The sequence below is a fragment of the Phyllostomus discolor genome, chromosome 12, assembly GCF_004126475.2.
Source record: "Phyllostomus discolor isolate MPI-MPIP mPhyDis1 chromosome 12, mPhyDis1.pri.v3, whole genome shotgun sequence".
Taxonomy (NCBI): Eukaryota; Metazoa; Chordata; class Mammalia; order Chiroptera; family Phyllostomidae; genus Phyllostomus; species Phyllostomus discolor.
The window spans coordinates 33,140,191-33,159,730 of record NC_040914.2 but is presented as its reverse complement, the minus strand read 5'-3'; the positions used below and the strand labels follow the sequence as shown (position 1 = coordinate 33,159,730).

General features: G+C 45.2%; 1 long non-coding RNA gene across 1 annotated transcript; it reads left to right on the top strand.

The window, feature by feature from the left end:
* The first annotated feature begins 484 nt into the window (after positions 1-484).
* Positions 485-16,628, top strand: LOC118497562. Its single transcript, XR_004900088.1, has 3 exons — positions 485-685; positions 15,430-15,529; positions 16,539-16,628. It is a non-coding gene; the product is annotated as an uncharacterized LOC118497562 (long non-coding RNA).
* The last annotated feature ends 2,912 nt before the right edge of the window (positions 16,629-19,540 follow it).

The window sequence follows — 19,540 nt, the reverse complement described above, 5'->3', positions numbered from 1 at the left end:
TGACCCTCTGTCCTTCACAAATGTCCCATAGATGTCCTGTCATTTTGGAGCCATCCACTTCCTGGTGGGGCCTCCCCATTTTGCTAAATGATCTGGAAACCAGGCCACAGTTTTCCCTCCTCTGCCTATGGTCATCAGAGCTCCCAACGTGCTCACAGGTGCAGGCTGTTGGAAAGACACACTAAAGACCAAGGCATCTGGGCCACTTCATCGAATATTTTGCCTGTGCCCCAGTGTTAGTCCAGGTGCAATGGCGTATGTACCAGTTTAATGGATGTCGTAGTCTTCCTGTGGTGATATCACACCCAGGTCATAATGTGCTTAGATTCCATGGTAACCTAGTGACCCTTGGTTAAACATTCTTCCTCTGAAACCAAGAAAAGCCTTTGGGGCAACTCACAGTCCATTTACAGGGGTAATGGCAGTACCTTTCCCTGAATTCTTGGTGTTTTTATCTACAACAGCTTTGGACCTCACAGGGAATGAACTGACCTGTGATGCCTCCCATGGACCTCAGCCAGAGCCTGGAAGCCCTTCCTCCCTGCAAGTCCCTGTGGCCAGGAACCAGTGGAGATCAGACCCTGCAGATCCAGATCCTGCCCAGGTCTCCACAGCCCAGTGACCCATCAGTATCAGCTTCCCCAGCAGCTGGGTCCAGTTTCTGCTCTTTCTCTGAGACTCAGAGGTAAGGACACGTCCGAGGGCTTGCAGCCCTGCATTCTGCCCTCCACACTCTTTTTCAGTAATGACCTAAGGGACATAGGATTCAGGCACTTAGATCTTCTTTTCTGGGTGGAAATGATTTCGGAGTAAAAGCTGGTGGTTAAACCAGTTACATTGATGCCTTCTTAGAGATGAAGTGTATTTCACAGTTTTGACTTAAAAATAAGGCCAACAGATTTTCCTGAAAAGGACAGTACTCATTTGTGTGTGATGTCAAAACATTGGCTCTATACACTGAACATCTGCCCTGCGACTCACCCCCAGGTGTCCTAAGTTTCTAAACAGAACCTCTACCCACCAGTGACACTTGTAGGACCATCAAGTCTACAGCAACACATGGCCCAGGTCACAGGGCAGCTGGCACAGCAGGCTGCCCCTGTCCCAGAGCTCTCTGTGCTTCTGGGCCCATCTCCAACTGAGCATCTTCTCAGCTCCCCACACCACCTGGGTTGGAGACCCCAGCACAGCTGAGGAATGTGCTTCCTCCAGCATCGGAGGCCCCTGGATGCCGGGCCTCTTCCTCTTGTGTTGCAGGAGGGGCCCCATTCCACAGATCACTACTTACCTTGCAGCTGTTCCCTGTCCTGCTCAGTATCACTGGACTGTAAATATTTCACTGAGTGAGAAGGCCCTGAATTTGTGTCAGATTCATTTTGAAGTTCTTACCCTCAGAGCCTGTCAGGAAGTCCTAGCAACACTGTGCCCACTCACTGGTCTAGACAAGTTCACGTCCTCCTTTTCTGGAACAGCGGGAGGACGTGCTGTGGATGGAAAAGGCAGTCAGTTCCTCTGCAGCCTAGGTGGGGCCACAGGTCTGCAGGGGGACATGCCCCAGTGCGGGGCAGTGAAGGGATGTGCACGCCTCCTGGCTCAGTAAAAATAACTGTGGTTCACGTTGGTCCACATGACTGGAAAGGCATTTGCCAGATCAGTAGGTGCATATGTGTACCTGGAGATGAGGGTATAAGGTGATGCCTGAGCTTAAGTTACTCAACCAGGGTAACCACGTGGCTGCCACAACAGCAATTAGAGTTACTTGTAGTTACACTTTTCCTCAATTTACTGTCATTTTCTAAGTTTTATCTCCTCCACCTTCTCCTTATTCTTCCTGTTCCTCTCCTTCTTCTTCATTTTCTTTTACACAAGTCTGATTAGAAGTGGAATGTCCATGTGGTGGGAATCAGCTCTCCTGCATCTTCTAAATCTTTTTGTGCAGAACACACACCTCTGCCATCCAACGCCCAGGTGTGAGTGCAGCTTCTCACTCACTAGTTTCCTGGGTGCCGGCAATTCTGATGGCTTCCGTTTAGACTTTCCCACCATATAACCCTCACTGCCCAGTGAACAGTGGTAGAGAATCTTCTAGCTGCTACATTTATTTCTCTTATGCATTCTAGAACAAACAGATAGGGACAACTTGGATTGGTCCAAATTTCTACCCATGTCCAAATGGTCCTGATCTAAAATATCATTGGTCAGCTCCCCTAAAAGCTCCTAGTGTTAGTACAGGGACACGGTGACGCTCTGGATTCCTTATCCAATTTACTTCAGAACAATGGTCCGGTCCCGTAGTGTGTGGATTATCTGTTTCTCTGCTTTCTCTCACATACACAGTTACCCTGGTGAAGGCTCTGATTTTCTTGGGCATGAAGGAAAGCATGAAAGAAGGCTGACAGTATAAATATTCTGTTGTCTGTTAGGGATTTGTCCAGAGGATCTGGTCTTTTCTTCACTGGAGATTCTAAAACTGTAACTGTTTCAGGACAGGATACTGGTTAAGGGACAGAGTGAGTGTCTATGATTCCAGCTACACCACTATTCTGTTCCCCCCAGATGTTTCTGCTGGTACAGATCCTATAGGAATCCAGGGGGCTTGGAGCCTTCATGTCCATGAGCCCCGGAATTAATTAGCCAACCCCCCAGCTTAGTTCCAGCCACTCATTTCCTCCTGCTTTAAGTAGCTGTCTCTAAGGTGATCAGATCTACTGAGTGTTTAGTGATTAGACAACGCCCACTGGCCCCTGCTACCCTGGGACCCAATATATCCCAAGATGATTATTTCCTTTTAATTGAATTTATTATGGTGACACTATTTAACAAAATCATACAGTTTTCCTTATACAATATTACAAAATCTATACTTTTTCATGTACATTAACTACGTTTAGTCAAGCCTTCATTTTCACCATTTATCACCCTTATGACCTCCTCCTCCACCCTCCTTCCCATTCCCCAACAGTCACCAAAATATTTTTGTGTCTACGGATCTTTCTCTTTTTCTGCTCAATTTCATACCTGCCCACCCTCTGCCATCCATCAAGCCCTTCCCCACAGCTGTGAACCTGCTCTCTCCCTGTCACATTGGATTTTATCATTCAGAGGCTTCAGTTTCCCATGCCAGGTGTGGCCTTGAGAGAAGAGTGAACACGGAGGCCCTCAAATATTTTATGTTTTTTCCCTAAAATGTATTTCTTAATGTGCTGGTGGAATGTATGCCATGTGGACACTTTCAGGTTAAAAAACAGGACATAAAAGACAAGCCCCCTCCATCATTCCTGTCCCTCCAAGCTCTTGGATTCCCACCTGCACATTGACGGAAGGAGCTATAGCTTTTCTATGTCACAGTTTCTGGGCCATCACTGAATGCATTCTTGAGTATGTTTGCCAACTTGACTCATAAGATAAGGCCACCTGTTTTTACTCAAGGAGACAGTAATTTATGTGATAAATCAACATCTGGCTGAACATCCGCATTCTAGATCAAGGGGACAATGACAAGTTGGTTGTGATGACATTTGGACCCACTTCAACATGGTCCTGATCTAAAATTCCATTGTTTAGCTTCCGTAAGCTCTACTAGTGTTAGTTCAGGGTCACGGTGACACTCTGGATTTCTAGTCTAAGTGCAGTTCATAATCAGGGTCCTGTAGGCTGTGGAGTATCTGTTTCTCTGCCTTCTCTCCAATACACAGTGACCTGGGTGAAGGCTCTCATTTTCTTAGGTATGAACGAAGGTTGACAGTAGAAATGTTCTGTTGTGTCTTCGGGATTTGTCCACAGGATCTGGTCTTTCCTTCACTGGAGAATTTTAAAAATGTAACTGTTTCAGAACAGGGTATTGGTTAAGGCATAGACTGAGGGTCGTTATGATCCAGCTATACCATTTATTGTTCACTGCACCCGGGATATTTCTGCTTGTACAGATCACATCGAATGCGAGAGCTTTGCTTCCTTCATGTCCAGGACAGCCAGGATTAGTCATCCAAGCCCACAGATCACTAGAGGTTGGATTCATTTGATGATACTTTGATCTGCTGTCTTTTAAGTGATTAGGTCTACCAAGTGTCTAGTGATGGGACAGGGCCCTTTGCCCCTTGCTACCCTGAAACCCCATTTATACACAGATGATTATATTGGCTCTAATTTAATTTATTGAAATGACCCTTACAGGGTTTTGGTGGACAATTTTAAATCACATCTTTTCTATGATTTATTGTGGGGTTACCCACTTAATTGAAGTCTTCTTTTTCATCATTTATCAACCTATACCCTTATTCACCCCTCCTCCCTCTTCCCCCAAAAACACTAAAGTGTTTTACGTGTCTATGAGTTAATCTTTCATATTTTCTGCTCAATCATACCCCTCCCACTGCTGTCCATTGAGCCCTTCCCCACAGCTGTGAGCCTGCTCTCTCCGTCACATTAGATTTTATCATTGAGAGGCTTCAGGGTCCTATGCCAGGTGTGGCCTTGAGACAAGAGTGAACATGGGGGCCCTGAAATATTTTATGTTTTTTCTCTAAAATGTATTTCTCAATGTGCTGGTGGAATACATGTCTTTTACACACTCCCAGGTTGCCAAACAGAATGTAAAGACAAACCCACTCCATCTCTCCTCTTTTTCTAAGCTCTTGAATTCCTACCGCCACATCAAGGAAGGAGCAGTAGCTTTTCCATGTCACAGTCTCTGAGCCATCACTAAATTTATTCTTGAGACAACTACCCCATCAACATTCAGAGCCTTTTCTGTTGGCCCAGACATAGCAGCAAATATCTGGAAAAAGTAGAATCTCTGCCTTGTGAGCCCAAATTAATAAATTCATTTAAACCAAAGTTATGTTTCTTTTTAACGTTATTATTCACCATTCATTATTCACAGACATATTACATATTTCTCTTTTTGTGTGTATTTGAAAGCACAGATTGTCTTCTAGCAGAGCAAACTTCCTCATGGTTCCCTCTCTGTCCCTCACTTTTAGGGCCCTTCAGGGACCTTAGCCAAGGTGACAATGACTACAGAAGAGGTCACTACCATTCTTATCTTTGTGTGTTTTCTCTTGCATATTTTTCCAGTGTGTGACAAGTCCTGAATTATTTCAGTTGACTTCAGTATCAGTCACCTCTACAATGAACCATTTCTGACCATTGAGAACTAACATGCCTCTTTTCCTGAAGCTCTTTCCTTCAGCTGAATTTGAGGACTTAGATATAATCACCAGACCATCACAAGTGACTATAAAGAACATGTCCCCGTTCACATCTGTGGACGAGGTAGAAAATCCTGAGCACATCTCTGCTGTCCCGCAGACACTGGAACTAGGGAGCAGGAAGCCCATGTGGCTGCCCCAGCGGGCCTCCCTTCTGCATGGAGTGATGCTGTGACCCAGGACTTAGATGACGTTCTCGTTGGCTGCACTTTGCAAGCCGAAATGGGTTTTAACACTTATTAATTGATTTTCTTTTATTTTCACAGACACTTATGCTCATAATCTGTCTGATGGCTGACACCATACAGCAATCCACCTGATCCTTAGTGAACAAAAGGTAAGAGAACAAAGCCATATTTCTGTTACTCAAAGAAAGAAAACATCTCTTCTTCTCCTGATTTACAGGTGACCAACTAAAGGTGTTTTAATATTTTTTAGAGTGAAATTTATTTGGATACCATTGGTTAATGTTATATAAACTGGAGGCGTACAGTTTGTAAGGTGACATCTTCCCACTCTGTGTGAACTCCCTCTCTAGGGTCTGATCTCCTCTGTCACCTGGGGTTTGACCCCTTTAGTCTCTTCATCCGTCTTCACCCACTTCTTCTCTGTAGCCAACCATACTATTGTCTGAGTCTGTGAGCATGTCTGTTTGTTTGTGTTTTCATTTGTACCTTTATAGGAGTGGAAGGACAGAATGTTCCATCTTCTCCACTTGATTTTCAGTGTCCTCCTGTGTGATATCACCCTGTGACAGGAATCTCATGACAGACCAGTGTCTCCTGGGTTTTTGCCCATGGAGAGAGAGATCTTTCTGCATACCTGCTCCCCAGTTTTATTGTCAACAAAAGTAATTTCCCTCAGTGAAGTTTCTAAATATTGATTGAAAATACTGTCCCAGGCTGGCGTAGCTCAGTGGATTGAGCACGGGTTGCGGGCTGCGAACCAGAGTGTCACAGGTTTGATTCCCAGTCAGGGTACATGCCTGGGTTGCAGGCCATGACCCCAGAAACTGCAGACTGATGTTTCTCTCTCTCTCTCTCTCTCCCTTCCTTCCCTCTCTAAAATAAAATAAATAAAATCTTTAAAAGGAAAAAAAGAAAATACTGGCCATCCCTGGCCGGACAGCTCAGGTGGTGAGAGCACCTTCCTGATACTCTGTGTGTTGCCAAGGGTATGGATTGATTCCCCCTCAGGGCACATGCTGGAATGAAGCAGTGAATGTTTCACTAAAGGGACTGGTCGCTGTTTCTGTGTTCCTGTCTCCGTCTCTGTCTGTCTTTTGTCTTTAAAATCAATACATTTTTTAAAGGAATAATAAAAATGAAATAAAATAGTGGCCAGAGGAGAGAAATCATACACTTGCATATGTGGTGTTCATGTTCCCTATCAAAGTTAACGATGAGGGCCACCTCCCTAAGTTGTTCCAACTGGAGGATTTTCATGACCCTCTGTCCTCCACGAATGTCCCCGAGATGGTCTGTCATGTTGCAGCTATCCACTTCCTTGTGGAAGCTGAATGATCTGGAAACCAGGCCATGGCTGTCCCTCCTCCACCCACAGGCGTGGGAGCTCCCCACGTGCCTACAGATGCAGGCTGAGAGGGGGACACGCACTACAGATCAAGTCATCTGGGCCACGTCTTTATACATGATATTTTCCCACGTATAACACACATCCATATTTTGGCCAAAACATTTATGAAGAAAATCTTCCATGTTAATGATTTAATTCAATTTTTATTTATTTATATTTAGATTCTTGCATTTATATGTTGTAAAGGATTTTTATTTGTTTTTGAACATATACAATATAAGAAATTTTATATAACAAATCATTACAAAACACAATTAAAGATATGATCTATTTCAGCACTACCCATGTATAATGTGCCTCCTTATTTTTCCCTAAAAATTTTGGGCAAAAAAGTGCACAGTATACACAACAAAATGCAGTAAGTGACGTGTCCCCAGTCCCCACGTCCCCTAAGTGACGTGGCCCAGGTGAAATGACATGTATACCACTTTTTAAAATGATATTTTATTGATTATTCTATTACAGTTGTCATGATTTCTCTCCTTTTGTCACCCCACACTCCCTAGGTTTTCAGGCAGTTCCCCACCATTGTTCATGTCTCTGGGTCATGCATATTAGTTCTTTGGCTGCTCCATTTCCTATATTGTTCATTATATCTCCATGGCTATTCAGTATCTACCTTTTGGTGATTCTTTCTTTTTAAGACTATTTATTGATTTTTAGAAAGATGTGAAGAGAAGGAGAGAAATATTCAAGTGTACTTGCCTCTCACACGCTCCATAAAGGAGACCGGAACTGCAACCCAGGCATGTGCCGTGACTAGGAATTCAACTGGCGACCATCTGGTTCGCTGCTCGTGCTTAATCCACTGAGCTACACCAGCCAGTGCTCTATTGGTGCTTCTTAATCCTCTCACCTCTTCACCCATTGCCCACAGCCCCCTTCCATCTGGCAGCCATCAAAACACACTCCATAACCATGATTCTGTCTCTGTTCTTCTTGTTTGCTTAGTTGGTTTTTTAAATCAGTTATTGATAGATAGGTATTTTTTGCCATTTTACTGTTCATAGTTTTGATCTTCTTTTTCTTAAATAAGTCCTTTTAACACTTCATATAATTCTGGCTTGGTGATGATGAACTCATTTAGTTTTTTCTTGTCTCATAAGCTCTTCATCGGCTTTTCATGTAAGTGGTAGCTTTGCTGGGTAGAGCAGTCTTGGTTGTACTTCCCTGCTTTCATGAGTTTGAAGATTTCTTGGCAGTCACCTCTTGCCTGCAAAGTCTGTTTTGAGAAATCAGTAGACAGTCCCTTGGGAACTGTCCTGTGGGTAACTTCTTTTCCCTTGCTGCCCTTAAGATTCTCTCTGTACAGACAAGTAGCCCAGTTAAAAAATGGGCAAAGGACTTGAGCAGACACCGCTCCAAGGAGGACATATAGAGGATCCAAAGACACATGAAACGATGTTCAATATCACTAGCTATCAGAGAGATGCAAATTAAAACCACAATGACATACCACTTCACACCAGTCAGAATGGCCATCATAAACAAAGCACCAACTACAAGTATTGGAGAGGTTGTGGAGAAAAGGGGGCTCTAGTGCACTGTTGGTGGGACTGCAGACTGGTACAACCACTATGGAAAGCAGTATGGAACTTCCTCAGAAGACTAAAAATGGATCTGCCTTTTGACCCTGCAATCCCACTGCTGGGACTATATCCTAAGAACACTAAAACACCAATACAAAAGAACCTTTTCACCCCGATGTTTATGGTAGCACAATTTACAATAGCTAGGTGCTGGAAGCAACCTAGATGCCCATCAGTAAATGAATGGATCAAGAAACTATGGTACATTTACACAATGGAATTCTATGCAGCAGAAAGAAAGAAGGAGCTCCTACCCTTTGCAACAGCATGGATGGAGCTGGAAAGCATTATGCTAAGTGAAACAAGCCAGGCAGTGAAAGACAAATACCACATGATATCGCCTTTAACAGGAACCTAAACAACAAAACAAAGAAACAAGCAAAATATAACCAAAGACACTGAAATAGGGGACAGGCTGACATTGACCAGAGGGGAGAGAAGAGGGAATTTCAGGGGGAATGCATAGAGTTTACAGGAACAAATTTAAAGGACGCATGGACAAAAATTAGGGGTGGGTGGTAATGGGAGGGAAATAGGGAGGGTTGGTTGGGTGGACTGCAAAGGGAGTAAAAGGGAGAAAACTGTACTTGAACAATGATTAAAATAAAATAAAAAAAAGATTCTTTCTCTACCTTTAACCTTTGACATTTTAATTATATTTCTTGGAGAGGGCCTCTCTGCATCCATCTTGTTTGGGACTCTCTGTGCTTCCTGGACTTGCATGTCTATTTCTTTCACCAGGGAGGTTTAGAGAGGTTTTCTTTCATTATTTCTTCAAATCAGTTTCCAATGTCTTGCTCTTTCTCCTCTCCTTGGCACCCCTATGATGCAAACGTTGTCCCAGAAGCTGCTTACACTACCCTCATTTTTGGGGTTCTTTTTTCTTCTTGTTGTTTTCATTAGCTGGTTTTTGGTTCCTCGTGTTCCAAATCATTGATTTGATTCTACACTTCATCAAAATTACAGGTAGTCTCCCTGTAATTTGTGATTTCAAATAGTGTATCCTTCTTTTCTGATTGGATCTTTTTTATGCTGTTGAGGTCCTCACTGGGTGCCTTCTGCATCCCTATCACCAGTGTTTTTGAACTCTGCATCTGATCCATTGCTTATATCGATTGCTTATCTCTATATCATGTACCTCTTTTTCTTGAGATTCATCTGTTCTTTCATTTGGGCCATGTTTCTTTGTCTTTTCATTTTGACAGTCTCCCATTTTTGTTTCTATGTATTAGGTAGAGCTGCTTGATTCTGTGTCTTGGTGATGTGGCGTAATGTAGTAGGAGTCCTGTAGAGTCCAGTGGCACAGCCTCCCCTATATCCCAAGGTGGGTGCTGCCCCTGTACCCTTTGTGTGGTCTGGGTACACCTTCCTCTTATGGTTGAGCTGTGGATGCTGTTGGCAGGTCAATGGGAGGGATTTACCAGGCCAGTCAGCTGCAAGGAATGGCTGTGACCACTGACCACCCACCTCAGCCCTCTGTGGAGGATCAGCTGTGCAGGGGCAGGGTGATGGTGCTAGGACATTGCCTGTAGCTGTCCCCTGGTTGTGCAGGCTCTGGGGTATCCCAGGTAGTGCAGGCCAAGGTCAGCCCCCGCTGAGTTTCTCCCAGAACACCTTGGCTAAGCTATAAAGCAATCTCAGATGGGGGCTATTGTGCTGGGCGTGGAGATTCCCAGGGGAACAAGCTGTTAATCTAGGCTGGCTGCTGCTAGAGCCAAGCATGGGGTCACTGAGTTCAACTGCTAGGATTTAGGACATTGTGAAGCATGTGCCAGGCCAGCTATTCTTGTGGAAAAGCATCTTGGGTGGGTCCATAAGTTGGATGGGGCAGAGTCTCTGGTCAAAGAGAGTTACCCAGAGGATGGAGTCTCAGATATGGCACCAGCTTGCCAGCTCTGTCGGGGGCAGATTTAGAAAAGGGACAATAGCCTCTACTTGCCTTGATGCCAGACACTTCAGTTTCTCCCCATATAGCACTGGTGCCTTTCCAGGTGCTGCCCTGGTGCTGGAGCTCAGAGGGAATGAATCTGAGTAGGTGAGTGCATGTGTGAGTTCTTTCAGAGGAACTGCTTGGGGCTTCAGTAGTTTCTTCCACTGACTCATTCAGACTTGTTTTTGCAGCCAGAAGTTTTAGGGACTTATTTCCTGGAACTTGAACCATAGGCTGTGTGTTCTGGGTTGAAACTTAGACTCCTTCCTCCTGAGACATTCCTCCCGATTTTATGCACCACACAGGGATATGCGACCATCCCAACCATGTCTGCACCCCTGCTACCAGTCTGGATGGCTGTGGTTTCTTTATTCCGTAGTTGTTAGACATCATTTCAATTTATTTCTGATCCTTCAGAGTGATGATTGCTGTATATTTTAGTTGTAATTTTGATGTGCTTGTGTGAAGAGGTGGGCCATGTCGACTCAGCTGCCATGGTTACAGGAAGTCCAATGAGTACCTCTTTAAGTGAATGTCATACATAGTCTTTCTTTGTGTGACATCACACCCAGGTAATAATGGACAGCTCATCATCCATGGTAACCTTGTGACCTGTGTGAAAACATTCTTTCTTTGAAACCAAGGAAAGCCTTTGGGATAAATCACAGTCCCTTTCAACGGGCAATGACAGTGCCTTTCCCTGAATATTTGTGCTTTTACCTATAACTTTTTGGGGCTTTGAGGGGATAGAAATCACCTGTGATGCAAGAGGCCCCTCAGGAAGAGCCTAGAAGCCCTGCCTCCCTGCAGATCCCTGTGGGCTGTACCCTGTGAAGATGGGATCACTGCGAATACAAATTCCTGTCCAGGTCTCCACTGGCCAGTGACCCCTGAGTATCAGCTTCCTGAGTGTCTGGGTCCTTTTTTGCCTTTGGTCTGTGATTGAGAGGTAAGGACATGTGTGATGGCTGGCAGCCCTGTGGTCCAGACCGCCACACACTTTCTCAGTCATGACACAAGGGACACTTGTGTCCCTTGAGGATGGGGACACTTAGACTCTAGTTTTGTGGCTGGAGAAGAATTCGGAGGGTGAGGAATGTCCCATTTTGTTACATTTCCATTCCTTCACTTCCACACATGAAGTATATTTGCCAGTGTTGACGCACAAAATAAGGCCAAGCCTTTTTATTTAAAAGGACAACAGTTATTTGTGTGTGATATGGAGACCTTGACTAAGAATACTGAGCACCCATGGGATTCAGCCTCAGGTCTTCCTCAGGCTGCAAACAGAACCTCTGTCCACCAGTGAAACTTGTAGGACCATCAGGTCTAGAGTAACACATGGCCCAGGTCCCAGAGCTGTCTGTGTTTCTGGGCCCGTCTCCAACTGAGCAGCTTCTCAGCCCCCCCAACACCTGGGCTGGAGACCCCAGCACAGCTGAGGAATGTGCTGCCTCCAGCATCAGAGGCCTCTGGACACTGGGCCTCTTCATCTTCTGTTGCAGGAGTGGCCGAATTCCACACATCACTACTTACCTTGTAGCTGTTCCCTGTCCTGCTCAGTATCACTGGACTGTAAATATTTGACTGAGTGAGAAGCCCCCTGAATTTGAGTCACATTCATTGTGAACTTCTGACCCTGAGGGTCTTTTTGGAAGTCCTGAGGGTCTGTCAGGAAGTCCTAGCAGCCCTGTCCCCCCTCACTGGTCCAGGCAACATCAGGTCACACCCCTCCTGGAACAGCAGGAGGGACGTGCTGTGGATGGAAAAGGCAGCAGGACCTCTGCAGACTAGGAGGTGACACAGCTGCATGGGGGTCATGCCCCGAGATAGGACAGTGAAGTGATACAAAGACTTTGCTACCTGAGTGAGAACCTCTTTAGTGACCTTTGGTTCAGGTGACTGGAAAGGCATTTGCCAGATTAGTAGGTGCTGCGGGTACCAGGTGATGCGTGAACTGAGGTTATTCAACCAGGGTGACCACGTGACTGCCACTGCACTTAGAGTCACGTGTTGTTGACATTTGACTCAGTTTATTGGCATTTTCTAAGTTTTATCTCCTCCTCCTCATTCTTCCTGTTCCTCTCCCATTCCTTCTTTTCTTTTTGGACAAATGTATTTAGAAGTGGAATATCCATGTGGTGGGAATCAGCACTGCTGCATCTTCTAAATCTGTCTCTAGAGCACACACCTCTGCCGTCCACCCAGGAGTGTGTCCAGCTTCTGACTCACTAGTTTCCTGGATGTGGGCACTTCTCACGGCTTCTCTTTAGACTTCCCCACCATATAACCCTCACTGCCCCACAAACAAGTGTGAGGAATCGTTCAGCTACTACATCTATTTCTCTTACGTTTTGTAGGTCAAGGGGACAATGACAAATTGGTTTGGACCACAATTGGACCTACGTCCAAATGGTCCTGATCTAAAATTCCATTGGTCAGCTCTCCTACTAACCTCTAGTGTTAGTGCAGGGTCATAGTGACACTTTGGATTCTTAGTCCAATTCAGTTCAGAATCAGGGTCCTGTAGTCTGTGGATTATCTGTTTCTCTGCAATACAGTTATGCCAGTGAAGGCTCTCTTTTTCTTGGAGATGAAGGAAGGCATGAAGGAAGGTTGACAGTAGAAGGGTTGTCTTGTCTGTAGGGGTTCATCCAGAGGATCTGGTCTGTCTTTCACTGAAGAATTCTAAAAATGTGACTGGCTCAGGACAGGGGATTGGTTACGGGACAGACTGAGTATCTTTACAATTACAGCTACACCCCCCTGTTCACTTCATCCAGGATGTTTCTGCTCACACAGATCATGTAGGAATGCAGGGGACTTACTGTCTTTACTTCCAGGAGCCCTGGGATTAATCAGCCAACTCCCAATTTAGTTCCAGGAACAGTCACTTTATGGTGCTTTTATTTGCTGTCTTTTAGGTGATCAGGTCTGCTGAGTATAGGCCAACACCCTTTGACCCCTTGTACCCCAAGACCCAATATATCCCTAGATGATTATTTGCTTTTTATTGAACTTCTTGTGGTGACAAGGGTTAACTAAATGTTACAGATTTCAATACACAATTTTGCTTTTGTACATTTTATTGTGCATTTACTACTTTAAGTCAAGTCTTCATTTTCACCATTTATCACCCCTATGCCCTCCTCCTGCACCCTCCTTTCCATTCCCCCAATAGTCACCAAATGTTTTCTGTGTCTTGAATATTTCTCTCTTTTCTTGCTCAATTTCATACCTCTGCTCCTCCCACAATCCATCGAGCCCTTCCCCACAGCTGTGAGCCTGCTCTCTCCCTGTCACATTAGACTTTATCATTGAGAGGCTTCAGTTTCCCATGGCAGGTGTGGCCTTGAGAGAAGAGTGAACATGGGGGCCTTCAAATATTTTATATTTTTCTTGTAAAATGTACTTCTCAGTGTACTGCTGGAACATATGCCATTGGAACACTTCCAGATTGTGAAATAGGACTTAAATGATACACCCACCACAACATTTCTATCCCCCTAAACTCTTGAAATCCTCCCTCCGCATCAAAGGAAGAAGCTGTAACTTTTTCATGTGACAGTTTCTCAGCCCTCACTGAATGCTTTCTTGAGTCAACCATCCCCTAAACATTCAGAGGCTTTTCTGTTGGCTGAGTTATAGCTGCAGATATAAGTGCTGAATCTCTGCTTCATGGGTGCAAATTAATAAATTCACTTAAACTAAAATTATGTTTCCTTTTAACATTATCATCCACCATTTATTATTCACAGACATACTGCGTATTTTTCTTTTTGTATATATATCAAAACGCAGGTTGTCTTCTAGTGGAGCACACTTCCTCGTGGTTCCCTCTCTGCCCCTCATCTTTAGGGCCCTGCAGGGAACTGAGCCAAGCTTGCAACGGCCACAGGAGAGGTCCCTCCCATTCTTACACTTGTGTGTTTCCTCTTGCACATTTTCTAGTCTGTGTGAAGACATGAAGTATACTCGTTGACTCAGTCTCTGTTACATCTCTGCAATGTGGTTTTTTTTTTTTTTTTTTAAATATTTTATTTATTTATTTTTAGGGAGGGAAAGGAGGGAGATAGAGATAGAGAGAGAGAGAGAGAGAGAGAGAGAGAGAGAGAGAGAGAAACATCAATGTGCGGTTGCTGGGGGTTATGGCCTGCAACCCAGGAATGTACCCTGGCTGGGAATCGAACCTGGGACACTTTGGTTCCCAGCCCGCGCTCAATCCACTGAGCTACACCAGCCAGGCATCTCTGCAATGTGGTTTTTTATGTCTACTCAGCTGCCTTCATCACCAGAAATCCTGTATGCATGTCTTTAAATGGATATCATAGTCTTCCTGTGTGTGACATCACACCCCGGTCATAATGGACAGCTCAGGTTCCATGGTACCCTGGTGTCCTGTAGCAAAACATTCTTTTTTTCAAATGAAGGACAGCCTTTTGGACAAAACACACTCCATTTTCAGCAGCATTGACAGTGCATTTCCCTGAATCTTTGCTCTTCTCATCTGCTACTCCTTTGGTCTTCAGAGGGAGTGAATACCAGCTGCCATGCCCCAGTGGCCTTCAGACAGAGTTGGAAGCCCTGCCTCCCTGCAGGTCCCTGTAGCAGGATCCTGCAGAGATGCACCCCTGTGAATAAAAATTCCTGCCCAGGTCTCCACCACCAGTGACCAATGAGTATCACCTTCCCCAGCATCTAGAACCAGTTTTACCCTTGCTCTGTGACTCAGAGGTAAGGACATCTCAGAGGGCTTCCAGCCCTGTGGTCCAACCTCCAGTCGCTTTTTCAGTCATGACACAAGGGAGAGAGGATGGGGAACTTAGATTCTTGTTTTGTGGCTAGAGAACATTTTGGAGGGTGAGGAAAAGATGGTAGGTGCTCTGTTCATGCTGAGGCATACTTCAGAGATGAAACCGTCTCTGCCGTCACCGCAGACACTGGAACGAGAGAGCAGGAAGCCCATGGGGCTGCCCCAGTGGGTGTCACTTCTGCATCAAGTGACGCTGTGGCCCAGGACTTAGACATTGCCTTGATAGGCTACACTCTGGAAGGAGAAATTGTATTTTAATACTTATTGATTGATTTTCTTTTATTTTCACAGACACTCTTGCTCATGGACTGTCTGATGGCCGACACCACAGAGCACACCTTCTACTACCAAGTCTCTACCAGTGATAGGCCTGATAATTAGTGAACAAATGGTAAGTAAACAAAAATGTTTATGATAATCAAAGAAAGAAAACATCTGTTCTCTTAATTAAGTGGTGACCAGTTAATGATCTTTTAAGTGTTTTTAGAGTGAAATTTGTTGGGGTGCCTTTGGTTAATGTTACATAAACTGGACGTGTACAGTTTGTAAGGTGACATCTGCCCCTCTGTGTGAGCTCCCTCTCCAGGGTCTGGTCTCTTCTGTTACCTGGTGTGTGACCCCTTTACTCTCTTTGTCCTGCTTCACCCCCTTCTTCTCTGCAACCAACCATACTTCTGTCTGTGTCTGTGAGCATGTCTGTGGTTTGTTTGTGGTTTTTATTTATATGTTTTATAGAAGGGAAATGACAGAATGTGCCATCTTGTCCACTTGATTATCAGTGTCCTCTTCTGTGAGGTCACCCTGGGATAGGAGTCCAATGACAGACCTGTATCTCCTGGGTGTTTGCCCATGGAGAGAGATTTTCTGCATACCTGCTCCCCAGTTTTATTCTCAACAATATTAACACATTTTAATTAAGTTTCTAAATATTTATTTAAAATACTGGCCATCCCTGGCCAGGCAGCTTAGGTGGTGACAGCACCTTCCTGATACTCTTCATGTTGCCAAGGTTGTGGATTGAGCCCCCCTCAGGGCACATGCAGGAATCAAGCAGTGAGTGTGTCACTAAAGGGACAAGTTGCTGTTTGTCTGTCTCTGTCTCTATCTTTTCTCTTTAAAATCAATACACTTTTAAAAACAATAATAAAAATAAAATAAAATATTGGCCAGAGGAGAGAAATCTAACACTTGCATATGTGGTGTTCATGTTCCCTATCAAAGTTAACGATGAGGGTCACCTCCCCAAGTTGTTCCAACTGGAGGAATTTCATGACCCTCTGTCCTCCATGAATGTCCCCAAGATGATCTGTCATGTTGAAGAGGTCCACTTCCTGGTGGTCCTTCCCTGTGATGCTGAAGGATCTAGAAACAGGCCATGTCTGTCCCTCCTATACCCACAGGTCTGGGAGCTCCCCATGTGCCCACAGGTGCAGGCTGAGAGAGGGACACGCACTACAGACCAAGTCATCTGGGCCACTGCATTGCATACCTTAGGTGAGCACTACTGTTTGCCCAGGGGAAATGGTGAATGTACCACTTTACATGGATGTCGTAGTCTTCCTGTAGTGATATCACCTCCAGGTCATAATGGACAGTTCAGTTTCCATGGCAACCTGGTGTCCATGATCCAGTGTTTATTCTTTGAAACCAAGGAAACCTGTGGGACAAATTACTGCTTATTCTGAGGGGTGATGAGAGCCCCTTCCCCTGACGGTCTGCCCCTCTGAGGTGGGACTGACTGCTTTGGGCCTCAGAGGGATGAATGCACCGTGATGCCCAGATGGACCTCAGCCTGTGTATAAACAAACAAACTTGGAGAGTGACCTGTGTGTGAAATGTGTGATCATGGACGGCCATTCTCCAAGTTTGTTTGTTTATTCATGTTTTGCTCAAGCAGAGGAGGATTAGATGAAGACCTGCTGGGAATCAGTACCCCTGCACCTTTCACATCCCTAATGGTGGCCCACACCTCTGCTGTCCCCTCAAGTGTGTGAGCAGCTTCTGATGCACTGGTTCCCTGGGTGCGGGCAGTTCTTCCAGCTTCTGTTCAGACTTTACACCCAGCACCTCACTGCCCACTGTGAGGATCTTTCAGCTGCTATGTCTGTTTCACTTGTACGTTGTAAAACTAGGGGACAATGATAGGATGGGGCCTGGATAGACTAGGCAGACCTGAGCTGGAACCTCATTGGTCAGCTGACCCTCAATGCCTTTTCTTTGACCTAGGGTCACAGTCACCTTTTGGGTTCATGGGAGCAATGTCAGTTCTGAACGTGTCCCCCAGCGTTATCAGTTCCATGACACCCCACCAGGAAGCATTCCCACACACATTCCTCTTTCTCTGAGTTGGAAAACTCAAAAAGTCCTCTGAAAGTGTTGCACACTTCCTAGGTCCAGTCCATGTCCCTCACCTTTAGTGTCCGGTAGGCACTTGACTCTGGTCAACATCGCACCTGGCTGCAGGGAGGCCATCACTGTTCTTACATTTCAGTGTTTTTTCTGCACATTTTGCCAATCTGTGACGAGGCCTGAATTATTCCAGTTTTGTCTAAGATATGGTCACAGCTCTCCCAATTGACCTTTCCACTTTTTTCTCTTCTGAGTTGGGATCACTGACACCTACAAGTCTTCTGTTACTGAAACTTCTCAAGCTGAATCTGGGCCCTTGAGTGGGATCTTCAAGGAGATCAACACCCGTGATTACACACCACAGACCCCACGCCTGCTGCTGTGGGGACCACACAGGGAGTCTAGAGCATCACTGTCTTCCTCACAGATGTGGGGTCTGCGCCCAGGAAATACAGTGGATCCTCAGGCAGTTCTCACAGCACCATCTGATGATGCCTCACCCTGACATGTGGAGTCCTCTTGACTGTCTGATCTCTGGAATCATAAATTGCCTTTTTAACTGTTCATCTTTGTATGTTTTTATTTTCATAGAAACTCTTCCTCATTTCAAATATCTCCCAAATATCTGATGGATACACCATACAACACACTCTCCACTGCCAAGTTCAACAGAGATTTCACCAGATCCTTAGTGAACTCAGGTAACTAAACAAATATAATCTTATGTTATTTTTTAAAAAAGAAGAATGTCTTTATTTTTTATTTTTGTGTTTCTTTTTCCTTTTTATTGTATTTAGTGAGTGACATGAATTGACAGGATTCACTGGTTTCAGGTGCACAGTTGTATAGCACATTGTCAGTATGCTGTACTGTGAGCTCACCACCCAAATCAGTTCTCCTTCCTCCACCATTTATCCTCCAGCACCCCAGCTCCTCCCCTCAGTCACCAGACTGTTGTCCATGTACATGACATTGGTGAATAACATGACATGAATTTGAGGTGTGCAACTCCACGTATACAACACCTACATACTCTAATGTGAGCTCAACCCTAAAGTCTTATCTTGTTTGATTATGTTGAATTTGACGTCTATTTTCTTTGTGCTCCTCCACTCCCTGCCCTTCTGATCACCTCCATCCCCTGTGTGCATCTATTTTGGTTTTCTGTTTATTATCTTTGTGACTTTTGGTGTCATATCCCACACCTGAGTGAAATGCCAGAATGTGTCCCCCTGTCCACGTGAGAACTGAAGTCTTCCCCTCCAAGGCCATGCTGTCCCAGCATCACCTGAGACACATGGTCTTCAAGGTCCAAATGCCCACTGAAGAGCTCTGTCCACACACTTGCCCCCACAGCTCAGTGCCCACATGCTCATTATCTCGTTCCCTCAGGTCCCTAATCACTGATAGAGACTGCAGCCCATAGCCATGAACCACCTGTTACTATGATGGTGCATCTAGTAATTATCCTTCCCTGCTATGTGAGTGATGAGGGGAACTGCCCACATGTATGTCCCTGTGCAGGGGGTTTCCCTGACCCACTGTCCTTCATGCATGTCCCCAGATGGCCTGTCCTCCTGCCACTGTGCCATTTCTGACACTCGTCCACATCCTGTGAAAGGACCTAGAAATCAGCTACGATTCTCTGTCCTCTGTGCACAGAGCACAGGGGCCCCCTGAGGTCCTGAGGTCAAGACACATACACATTGTACAATGTGGGTTCCAAGGGCATTGGTACCACTGGTGACACAGCTGCTTCCTCCTGCAGGGTCTGCCCAAGTGGCATGCTGAGGGACCACAGGGAGTGGGTGCTGTGGTCTCCCTGTGTGTGTCCTCTTTGTGACTGTGTGGGTGACATCATACTGGGTTACAATGGACAGCTTAGGTTCCATGGTAACGTGGTGACCTGTAGTCAAACATTCCCCCTCTAAAACCAAGGACACCCTTTGGGACATGTCATAGTCCATTGGGAGGGGTAATGTTAATACCTTTCCCTGAATCTTTGGTCTTTTTAGTTCATCCTGCCTTGGACTTCAGAGGGGATGAGTCCACC